Genomic DNA, 12,516 nt, shown 5'->3' with positions numbered 1-12,516 from the left:
TCGGTTTCTTACCTCTCCCCTGACTCCTTTCAAAGCACCTTGGACCTAGCTCTGAAGAACTCCAAAACGTGGTGGCATTTAAAATCTCTTTGAATTCTGTGTCTACCAGCTGACGGAGAACCAACCACAGTAAACGGAATAGCAGTCAGTGTTTAGTCAGGGCTTATTCTGTGGTGGGCCTATACTAAATGCTTGCTTTTACAGACGAGGAAACTGAGGCTCCGAGAGTTTAAGAAACTGGTCCACTGTCACACTGGCAGTGATGGAGCTGGTTCTTGGACCTGGTCTCACAGCTATAAGGTACAGGCTTTTTTTTTTTCTGATTCTTTTTTTAAATTTAATTCTTGTTCAAGTACAGTTTTCTGTCTTATATTCCCAGCCCTGCCCCCTCAAGTGCTCCCCACCTCCTTCCCATTTCCGCCCCCCACCTTAGTTATTGTCCATGTGTCCTTTATACTTGTTCATGTGAGTCCCCCCCCCTTTTTCCCCTGTGATTCTCTCCCCTCTCCCCTCTGGACCCTGTCAGCCTGTTCCGTATTTGAGTGTCATTGGTCATATTTTGCCAGCAATTCCACTATTAGGAGTATATCCTAAGAACCCTGAAATATCAATCCAAAAGAACCTATGCACCCCGATGTTCATAGCAACACAATTTACGATAGCCAAGAGTCGGAAGCAACCTAGATGCCCATTGGTAAATGACTGGATCAAAAAGCTATGGTACATTTACACAATGGAATTCTATGCAGCAGAAAGGAAGAAGGAGCTCCTACCTCTTACAACATCATGGATGGAACTGGAAAGCATTATGCTGAGCGAAATAAGCTAGGCGGTGAAAGACAAATACCATATGATATCACCGTTAACAGGAATCTACACAACAAAACAAACAAGTACAGGCTTTTATAACGATTCTCCTTACAGATCACTGCTCTCCCCCACCCCGCCCCGCCGCCCTCTGTTTCATGGGATGCAGTTTAGTGGCCTTACTTTCTGCATTTTTAATAATGTATGCCCTAACAAAACTCAGAGGATGAGGACCCGCCTTCCAACACATGCCTTGAAGCCTTAATAAGAGAGCTGGGTGATGTGTCCACGTCCCCGGGGGCCTGCAGCTTGGTGTTGAAGTGTGTGCCTGCTGAGGAACTCAAACCGAGAAACTCAGTAAACGGAAACCTAAATGTATAAATACACACTGCCTTTCAAACTGGATGGCTATTTTCTGACATTGGGATGAACATAGAGCTAACTGAGCAAACTGTGGGCTTGAATTTGGTTATTTTGCCCGAAGGTCATTCACTTATCGGGACATTTACTGAGCCCCTTCTAAGCCAGGCAGTGGGCTGACTGTTGGGGATAGAGAAAGAAGAGGAGGCCTCTGTCCCTCAAGGGAAATGACTTATTAAAAAATAGCAGCATTCAAAAAATAAGAATAATACCAGCAGGAGCGATGGTTTGGTCAGAAGGGAAACAGCCCCAGGGAACCAGTGCTCACTGTAGGGGGTGGCCATCCAGCGCTGAACCCTGGGAGCAAGGAAGAGATCCTTTTTCCTTGAAGGGGAAGGGTCAAAAATGGTGTCATAAACTGAACTTGAGTGAATCATCACAGCGGGGCTGCTGCTGTGTCCCCGCAGACAAAGGGAGCTTAGCTGACCGAGAGGGGCTTCCTCCAGCTTCGGGCTCCCTGGGCTGTTGGCTCTCCTGGCAAGTCTTGGGGAGCAGCAAGATTGTGGGAGGACCGGGGAGCCTGTTCTTCCACCTCGGATACCCTCTCACGTTGGCAGAGGGAGCCTGATTTCTGCTTGCAGGTAGAGTCCTGACTAAAGCATCTGTCGCAGTGGTCTGGCTCCCTGGGGGGCCCCTGCCCACCTGGGGCACGGCTCACTCCTTCCAGCATCCTCTGTCACTTTGACCAGAGAGAAGCTGATGTACAAGAAAAATAGGAAGATGTATTTGTCTTTCGGCACCTAGCTTATTTCACGAGCAACAGGGGGGAAATTGGGACAACTGTAATACAACAATAAAATTTTAAAAACAAACAAAGAAAAATAGGAGGAGTTGGCTCCCAGCGGGTAGGACGTAGGGAGTGGGCGAGGGGCCCAAGGGCCGGTGAGCACCTCACTGGTGAAGGGACTTGCATCCCTGGTGTGAGCACCGATAGCCAGCCTGCTACCCGCTGGACCTTCCCATAGACTCTTTCCAAGACGGAACGTCATGGTCTTCCTTCCTCAGAACTTCTCTGAAATGCTTTGAGTTTCAAGAAACAGGCCTTGCTCAGCTTGCTGCACGGAAGGGCCTCCCTTCCACAGATGTGTTTGGCTGTAAAGACAACTGGACTCTCACGGGAACCCAGGGGCAGCGCATACCTGGCTCCATCAAGGCCCGGAGAGCGACAAGAGCCAGACGCCAGGGCGGCGACAGTCCTCTTTTCCCTCCCCGTCGTGGCCCCAGGGACTTTCTCACTCCACGCCATCATGGAGCCGGCCCTCCCCACCTCCTGGTGATGCTGCTGGAACATTGTGACCTTGGACGGCTTGTGACTTCCGCTGCCCCGGGACCCCTGCTGCCGCCACGGCCCTGCTTGCCAGCCTCCTCTCTGGGGATGTCTCTCAATTTCTCACTCGGCCCCAAACCCACCAGCCCTCTCGTCATAACCTCCAGTTCACATTGCTGCTTGGCTAGAACATCGTGCAATGCGACTTGCCCCCTGCTGGTTCAGACAGCCGAAGTCAGATAAGGTCACCAGGTATCAGTTGCTTCTGACCAAGGGATGTCCCTTAGCAGAGTTCTGGGCTGTTTCACAGTCCCTGCCCCCCTGGCCTGCCCCTCCCCACCCTGCGGAGGCAGCTGCAGGCATTGATGGCATTGGAAGGCCTGTTTTGCCCAGGCAGGGCCTCTGCTTTCGGGACCCAGACTCTGGGTAGGAAGGGCCTTAACAGTCATCTAGTCTGGAGTTCCAGTGACACTGAGGTCCCTTGTATCACATTCAGGCCAAGGCATGTTGAGCCTTTTTTGAACACCCCTCTGAAAAGGCACCCTCTGCCCCCTAAGCAGTCCAGGCCACCTGTGGTCAGCTCCAACCGTGAGCGGAACTCTCCTTGTGAGCTTGAATCTGACAGACTGTTGCTTCACTCGCTGATCCTATTCTCTCCTTCCAGGCCTTCACCGGCAAGTTTAATCCCTTTTAAATACGTGCCTTCTTAGATGACAGGAGACAGCCTTCCTGCACCTTCCCTTCAAGAACTAAGGACCCTCCAGTTCTTACAAGCTTTCCCTGTGGGATTCACTCTGCGTTATCTAGGCGCCCTTTGTCCCTTTCAAGGGGTGGCCCCTGAAGAAAAGCAGCAGGCTCTGGGGTGAGCAGGGAGAGCTGACAAGTTCTCGGGCTAGTGTGGCCAGACCTGCTCCCACTCCAGGTTTCTGACTAAGTTGTTCCTCTCATGCTCTATTCCAGCCAAGTATCCTGTGGTCCCCAGGGATCCTGCTCGGAAGTGTGCTGTCCCCAGCAAAACTTCTGTCTTTAGGACATGCATAGGGCTGTTCAAACCGAATCAGCCAACGACCCCCAGGGACCACCTGTGGTCCAACACACGCAGTCAGGTGTACTGGCTGACTGCAGTGAGGGGGGACGCCCCAGAGGACCAGTGGCCGAGAGGGAGGTGGGACACATTTGGGTACGATAGTGGTCCTGCTGCAGAACCGTGAGAAGGCCACCACCCCCTACCCGCCCCACCCCACTCCTGCCAACTCCCGGGAGCAGCAATCCATTCCAGCTGGTTGCTTTCTGGTGGGGTCAGGGGAGACCGTGGATTGAAGCGCTGTCCTGTGGTGAGCCAGCTTAGCAGGTGAGGACCTCAGAACTGGGCAGGGTTAGCAAGCCCTGCGGGGCTGCCTCAGGGAAGAAAGCCACTGTGACTCATTCCACAACCCCTTGCTGACCTTGGGAGACGCAAGGTTGCCGGTTACCTTTGCAGCTACTTCTATCCGTGTCCTCTTGGCCTGATGAACTGTAGGACTCATTTTTGCTTTTTTCAGTCTGGGCTGCTTTTTAACCTTTCAATACCAGATGGTTGTTTACTTTTTCAGCATTTTTGTGGATTCAGAAGTGGCAGCGAGCACATTTCCCACATTCTGTCACGTGTTTGGAGGTGGCTGCCGACGGCACGCCCAGGGAAGATCACACAGGCCCAGCGATGGATCTTCCACTGACCTTCCTTCCACTCCTGCCACCATTCTCCTCGGACCCCGCCCGGGCTGCACGGCCACACTGTCCAAGTGCCCCAGACATCTCGTCCAGGCCCCAGCTCTGCACATCCGACTATTGACCAGACAGGCCCCTGCAGAGTCCAACAGGCCCCTCGGACTCAACACCACCAAACTCCACCTCCTGTGTCCCCACCCACCTTGATCACTGCTCCTGCCCCTGGTGGCACTGGGTGCTCTGTCCTTGTATCCACCCAGTCATTCCAGACAAACGATCGACCAGGCACCCCCCTCACCCACGCAGGACACCTGCTTCCCTGAATGCCCACCTGCCTCTCCACGTGGCCATCACTTCTCAGTTCCTCCTCCCAAATACCTTTTGGACCTGCCCGTCCCTCCCATCTCTTGGATCCTTTGATCTCCTGTTTGGATTAGCACAAAGCCTCCAAACCTATGGCCCCTGTCTGGCCTCTTCTCTGATCTGCTAAATGCCCTTGCTGCCAGAGAGAAAATTTTAAAATGCAAATCTGATCCATTTGCTCCCTAGGTAATATCCTCTAATAGCTTCCCACAACCTAGTGTGAAATGTGAAATATCGTGCATCGGACGGGGCCGTCACCACAGCCTGTTTCCTTCCACACCTTCCCCTGCACCTTACGTATGATCCAGCCACGGAGGACCACCGGCCGCTCCCTGACCAGCTGCCCTTCATCCCATCACACTTTTGGATGGACTTTTTCCGCTGTCTGGGATGTCAGAAATATTAGCCACAGGAATACTAACTCTGACCACTTATTGACCATGCACCATAGTCCAGGCCCTCGGCCAGTGGCTTTGTGTACGTCATCACAGCAATTCTGTAAAATAGCTCCTCTCATTGCCTCTATTTTACTGCTGAAGAAAGTGGACTTCAAAGAGGTTCAGAGGCTGACCCAAGGGCAGCAGCTGATAAGTGACAGAGCCCAGACTTGAAGCTAGGTTCTCAGGGAGACAAACTTGTCCTCTTGTGTAAAGGACAAATGCCAGTCATGCTCTCCAACCCACCGCCACACCCCTTTGCCCTGCACTCTGGGCAGGGTGCTCCCTTGCCAGTCAGTGCAGTCCATCCTTCCTGCCACTGTGTCTTATGCAAAATTGTATTGTATCGACCATCTCCCTGCTGTACTGGGCCTGTGGGTGGGCCTGATGCTTGTGCATCAAAGGCCTCCCCTCTCTAAGCGGCCATGCTCCGTACAGTGGGTGCAGGCTGTGGCTGACTGAACACAGAGAGGACACAAAATATAGCTGTGATGTAAATGTTCACACATCTAAACTGAGAGCTCCCAAAGCCTGTGCTGGCTTCAGAGTTGCTCCATTTAGATCTCCTTCAAAAGCACCTGCGGGAGGAGATGGAGCTGACTGCCTGCCTGCAGTGGCTGCCTCTGGGACCCGCCAGGGTGTTTGCCACACTGTCCAAGTGCCCACTCAGGCAAGGGGCACAATGCAGGTATTGGCGACAGCGGTTCCTTCCCCATTTGGGGCTCCTCTGGCCAACAGCCTTGGCTCCGAGGCTCTCTCCTGGCCTGGCTAAGCATCTCTGCAGAGTCCTGCGGCCTGACACACTCCCTTCCCCTCCCGTTCCTTTCACAGGGCTCAGGCCGGCATCGCTCAGGGGCTGAATGCTTTCCCTACCAGCTCCTGTTTCTTCCTCCTTCCTCTTTCCTTGGCAGGTCCCCCAGGGAAGTTCTGGCCCATCAGATCCTGTCTTGGTGCCTGCTCCTTGGAGAACCTAAAGTGCCACAGAGGCAGACGCCATCTTTATAAGACCCGACACACAGCAGTGGCCAATACGCATTTGCTGAGTGGAGGACCACATGAGCCTCTCCCGGACTGTTCTGCTTCCCCCAACCCACGTCCACAGGGCCGCCAGGATGGCCTTCCTAGAACTCGACTTGGTGCACGTCACCTCCCCTCTCCCCGTGAACAAACTAGCAACAGATGAACGAGAAGATGCAACACGGCAGCCTTAGGAGTGAACGATGTCAGGTGCAATCTCTCCAACGGCATTGTAAGTTCTATGAAAAAAGACCTTCAGAATGGGGGCATGACTTGTGACCACTGCGTTGTGGAAATGGGTTTCATGGTGTTTGGAGAAAACGGGAGTGCGGCTGGAGTGGAGGTGCCTCTGCCCCCGTCTCCCTCCCCAACATGGCTTCCTGGGGAGTTCTATGTGCTGGGCAGGTGCTTTCTCCCCGAGAAGGACTCAGCATCCTTGTGTGTCCCCTGAGGCACCAGTCTCCCGAGAATTCATCTTTCGTTCAGAATTCCACGTCTGCCGCAGCTGCCCGCTCCCTCTGGGTGGCGTGAGGGCTGCCACAGGGCCCACCCCATGGGTTCACTCCGATCACGGCTTCGGAGGGCGGCCGCCCTTCGAGCTTCTCCCTCCCCAGTCTGCAGCGTGAAGCCAGCCCCAAACAATCCTCCGCGATCCAGTGCAATCTGCCTTCCCTGGCAAGCGCCCCTGAAAAAGGCTATTCGTGCAGTGCTTTCGGCATGACGGTCCAAGAAAGGGTTATAATAAGCATCATTTTGAAGCCTTAAACACAGTCTCTGCTTCTGTAAATACCATAATGACAGACTCGCGTTCTCAGTCCTTGGAAATTTTGTGGGCACTGGAGCTCAGAAACGTCCTAGGCATGTAAAGCAAGCTGCATTCTTTTTCGTGTCTGGGAAGCAAGGAGAAAACGGGGGGGAGGGTGCCCAAGTGCCAACTGACAACAACACCCCGTGGAGGCAGGGAGAGGAGCCCTACGGCTGGTTTCGGGGCCGAGCAGAACACATCTTTGCGGACCGCCTAATGCCTCTGAGCTGTGGGGCTCTGGGTAGACTCAGGGTCTCATTTTAGTAGACTGGTGGCTAAAAGCGGAGGCGGAGGGGAGGCCTAGACAGATGGGCCACCCGTGGTCAGAGATGTGGTCAGGCCGGAGCGGAGACCCAGCGGGCTCCGGTGACATCGGGGGTTACCCCCGTGGAAACAGGAACCTGTGAACACCGGGTTCCACGTGTGCCACCCTCTCCCGCTCTCTCCCCGTCTCCCTCGTCCTCTCTGGGTAGTTGCAATGGGCCTATCTGGTCATTTCTGGGGCCTGAAGCAGGCTCGTCCTCGTGAAACCTCAGCACTCGTTTCAAACCCGCACATACCTTTATTTCACAGAACACAAAGGTGTTTGAGGGATTCAAGTAGAAATACAATTTTGTTAAAGGCTTGTCTCTTTGACAGAAAAGGAAGGCCTAGGTAGAGGGTTTCTGCCGTGCGTCTTTTTGTAAATCACACCCAGTGTAAAGCCCGCCTTTTCACATGTGGGGCTCCCTAAGGCCCGGGCGAAGCCGCGTCGCCCTGAGGATTTCACGTTGAGAGCGTGCAATCCTTGGAGGACACTTCACCTTTGGGGATTTTTGCCGAAGGGGACACAACATGGTGGCCCATGAGTCCGGCTCTCTAGGGGACACTGTCAGGGACCCAACTTTGGCCTGGACAGTGGTGGGAAGTGTGGCAGGCCAGGGTCAGCTCCTGGGGAGCGTCATTGTCCATAGTTTCTCAGATCAGCTCATTTTCCTGCCGGGCCACCAGGCTCGGGACGAGATTCCGTGAAACTTCTGGGGCCTGGGCTGGGCTTCCAAGCTTCCCCAGAGGTTCAAGGCAGCGAGATCCCTCCCTTTAGCGATTTCTCCATAAGTGACACTTGGCGATCATTTTTACAAGGTGATATTTGTGGCACAAGAGTTGCACAGACTAAGATGAAAATTTGTCACCAGAAGCAAAGGGAAACTGAGAGTCCCTTTGATCTGTTAGCAGCTGACACGTTAGTGCTGTATTAGTCAGCTGCAGCTGCTGTAACAAATGCCACAGACTGGGTGGCTAATAGTTCAGGGTTCCACCCTTATGACCTCATTTAACCTTAGCTACCACCTTATAGGCCCTATCTCCAAATACAGGCACACTGCGGGCAGGACTTCAGCACGTGAATTGAGGGGGTTCAACCCATAGCAGTGGTCAGATTGTGAGACACTCAGAAAGAGGGTGCCCTCTGAGATGCTTGCTGTCCTCCCAAAGTCCCAGGTGTCATTCTCTGGCCTCCCTCCCCCTCGGGCTTCCTCCTTGTCTCGAACCTGCTGTGTGTCTGCCACACCACCCAGAGGAGCAGGGACACGGGCTGGCAGGCCTGTCCGGACGGCCTTCTGTCTGGCGAGTCCACCAGCACCTTGCTGACTTCCACTTCCTGTCCCCACTCTACGCCACTGGTCCAGCCCTAGGGGAGCCTGGGAAAAGGGCAGGGGGAAGCAGAGAGAGACATGTTTCATCTGTTACTTGGCAGGAGTGGGATCCTGACCTCGGGATGGAACTCAGACACCCGCCAGTCTGTTCGGGCAGGTATCTTCAAACGCATCACAGGTTACACCACTGAAACGTGGGGGCCTTTGCACACCTGGTCGACAATGTAGAGAAAGTTCATCACACGCACGCGAAGTCCAGATTAATCTGCTCAGTAAGAACAGGGATGCAGAATGGGGAATCTAAAGAACAGAACAGAAACCGACTCATAGATACGGAGAGCAGGCTGGCAGTTGCCAGAGGGGAGGGGCATCAGGGGACCGGGTGGAAAAGGGGATTAAGAAGTACAAATCGGTAGCTGCAGAGGGGCATCAGGGGACCGGGTGGAAAAGGGGATTAAGAAGTACAAATCGGTAGCTGCAGAACAGTCCCAGGATGTGAAGCACAACACAGGGGATGGAGTCGATAATATCGTAATGACTATTCCAGGTGGGCGCTGGAAACTTCAGGAGGAACCTGTTGTAAAGTATGTGACTGTCTAACCACTAAGTTGTACAGCTGAAACCAATGCAAAATACTATTGATAATGAACTATGATGGGAAAAAAGAGAGAATAGGGATGCACAGACAAACACAGATTTGCCTAACAGTGCAAATAGCGCCAATGCCACCCCCGGAGCAGTCTCCAGTGCCCTTTTCACCCTGGAGCGCGCCGTGGCCTGCATGCCAGCTCTCCCGTCTGCACTAGCAACACCCCCCCCCCACCTCCCACCTCCGCCCTTTCTCTGCCTTTGTTTTATAGCAGTGACCAGCAAGGCCCTTTGAAGTCTCCAGGGACATTCTTCCATTGTCAGAGCATCCAGCCACGCCTCTCCGCTGCCCCACTCAAGATTCCATTCTTCTAGCCGTGAGTCACCCCTGCCATCTTGTCCCTGTGCTTCCTGCACGAGATAAGATGAGGAAAGGAAGGGAGGGGTGGCCGGCTGCTCCGGTGGTGGCACCTTGTGGGCCTAGGAGGAGGGATCAGGCCTGCTGCCCTGGACAGGGGCAAAATCCATGCCTCTGTGGGGGTGGGAGCGGCACATGGGCACCTCCCCCCTCGGTAGGGGACCCAGCATGGTGTCATCAACAGAGCACAGGTTTTGGGCTTTGAAGTGCCAGCCCACTGCTCCCAGCGTCCTGGGCTCATCACCCGGCCTCTGAGAGCCACAGCTTCCCCGAGTGCATAGCAGGAAGCCCACTCCCACCTGGGGTCACAGGAAGCTGACGCACCCAGGACAGGGCCTGGCCTAAAGCAGCAGCTGGGCACTTGCAAGGTTCCTTCTTTCCCTCTCACACCTCCTTTCTCTTCTTTTTCCTCCTAATAGGAGAGCAATCATCCCTACGAGAGGAGACACTGTCCTCAGAAAGGTTCCTGCTGGCCCGGCAGGCCCACACAGAGCAGGGGCTCCCACACACGCGTGAAGGGAAGTGCTGTTGTTTGGAACGGGGAACAACCGGAGATGGACAGGGCGCACAGGAACCCGCCCCCCCCCCGTCCCAAGGCGGGGGCCTGGGCACCCTCACGTGTTTTATCTCCACCCTGTGTCTGGCAACGATTGCTCAGGGCATTCGCACATCTCGGACTCGGTGCCAGAATTCAAGTCGCCTTTCAAAGGCAGCTCTTACCGTCATTCGGCTCCATAACCATCACTCACTGTTGATCCGGTATGGGGCCTGCTCCCAGACACCACCTCTTTGCTCCGGGCTGCAAAGTCGAGGACTGACAGGGGCTGCGTGAGAAGCCCGAAAGGTCCCCAGGGACACACAGGGCTGGGGGAGCGAGTCTTTGTTCCCACAATCTGGGCATTGTCAGTCTAGGAAGGGACTGGTGACAATGGAGCAAGAGGACTTTTAGGTTAAATGAAAGGAAATGCTATTTTGTTTCCAGCAAGTAATAAACTCACAGAACTCATGGGCCAAGAGGGAGTTGAGTGTGGGCGCAGCGAGCACGTCCAAAGAAGTTTCAGGCCAGTCCACGGTTGGCTGGTCTCTGCGGGGGGGTGGGGCATGTGTGTCTCATGACCCCATGGACTTGCCACCAGGAAGGACGGCCAACATTTTTCAGGGACTAAAGAAGGAGGGCTCTGTACTCTTGGGCTTTGGGTTCTGGAAGCAATTCACATGCCCACAGATTGTCCTGGCTTTCTTAGGTCTGTGATTTTTCCCTATTGTTGCCCTGAACTGGAGGAGACGGGAGGAAGCAATTCGAGAGAAAGGGGCTTTTCAGGAGTGGGGTAAAAATCTCCCAGGCAGCAAACGGAACAGCGATTTTTTTTTCCTGCCTACAATGCCAAAGGCCTACACCCTGCTATGACCACAGAATCGCAAGAGCTGGGAGCATTTGCATTGGAAGGCAGTCGCCGGGCCATTTCACTTGCTGCAGTTTCTGCCCTGATGCTTTTGTGCAGTAGCAATTAGATTCAGAAATAGAAACAGTGACGGTGCCAGAAATGCACTTGCTGAGCTATGTACCTCTGGGGCAAAGAGCCTCTGTACCTGAGGACTGAACATTTACTTATTTATACAATACATTTTTTGAGCACTGATGCTGAGCCATGTGCTTGGGTACAAGGATTCATCAGACAAAATGGCTGCCTTTGGAGAGTTTAGCCAGTGGGGAAACTAGGCAAGCAGCTCCGATGCTGTGAGTGCAACGGGAGCAAGGAGAACAAGGGGTCCCTCTCCAAGCGCAGAGGCCGGGATGCAGAGGACAGCCAGGAGTCCTGTGGTGGTGGTGAGAAGGGAGAGGGAGGGATTCACGCAGACAGGAGCGTGGGCAACATCCAGAGAAACGCTAGAACTCTCTGTGGGTGGAGCTCAGGCTGCCTGAGATGATGGGGCGGGAGGTGAGTCTGGAAAGAAGATGAAGACCTTGAGGGCGGTGGTTTTAGAAAGAGGGACAGATTCCAAATGAAGGGAGGCCATCCAGGGTGACTCAGACGAGGGTAAGACTAGAAACAAGGACTTGAGAAAGGTGACTATTACACTGTCCAGGAGAGCAATGACTGGGGACGAAATCAAAGTCCTGAGGTTATTTAAAAAAAAAAAAAAGTAGGCCTGATCGGCCTTGGCTACCAGAGGCTCATGGGAAAGGGAGAAAAAGGGGAGGGCAGGGATGACTTCCTGGTTTCTCTCGGCGGATGGAGGTGTCATTCACTGAATGGCAACTGGGTGCCAAAGGAAGAATGTGATGGAGAAAATCACGATTAAGGTTTTGATCTGTTGCACTTGCTTTCTGTATAAGGCGGCCAAACAGAGACCCATCAGGCCGCGTTAAAGAGATCCAAGTTTCCAAGACAGGTATCCACTCAGGAGACCCCAGGTCCCAGGGACACGGCAGACGGAGGAGAAAGTTTGCCAAGGGACAGCCCCTACACGAACAAAGGAGCAAGCCCAGGGTGCCACTCCAGAGAACGCGAGGGCGGAGGTCAATGGGCCCACTCAGGAGAGCGAGCAAAGAAATGGGAGATGTTTTCTCAGATAACAAAGGAAGGGTGCCTTTTGAAGAAGAACGGTTTCTAACAATGCCAATTTCAAGGGCTGTAAGGACTAATACGAAGCCATTAGGCCTGGCACCTGGCTCATCGTCACTGCTGACCGGGTGAGAGACAACTCTGTGGGAGATTCGGGGAGAAGCCACGGGCAGCGGGCCAAGGCGTCAGTGGAAACCAGGAGTGGGACAGCAGGTAGCATGTCCCTCCCAGAAACTCATCTAGAAAGGGACGGGGGGAGCTTGGAGGAGGAAAATTTGACAGAGGAGAGTAGAACATACTTATTTGCACAAGAGAAACAGACCAAAAAAGATTTAAGAAAGAGAGAAACACGATGGAGCGAGTATGTGAAGGATGCTCAGACCTCACGCGCTCCCTGCCTGTTCCACGACATGCGCGTGGACCACTCAGCTAGGATCTCAGACACTGCTTTACCTTAGGGTCACTGGAGTGTATCTCTTGTCTTCT

This window comes from Sturnira hondurensis, unplaced genomic scaffold (genome assembly GCF_014824575.4).
Source record: "Sturnira hondurensis isolate 20B ecotype Veracruz unplaced genomic scaffold, ASM1482457v3 Scaffold0024822, whole genome shotgun sequence".
Lineage (NCBI taxonomy): Eukaryota > Metazoa > Chordata > Mammalia > Chiroptera > Phyllostomidae > Sturnira > Sturnira hondurensis.
The sequence above is the reverse complement of the archived record's forward strand: the minus strand, read 5'-3'. Positions refer to the sequence as shown.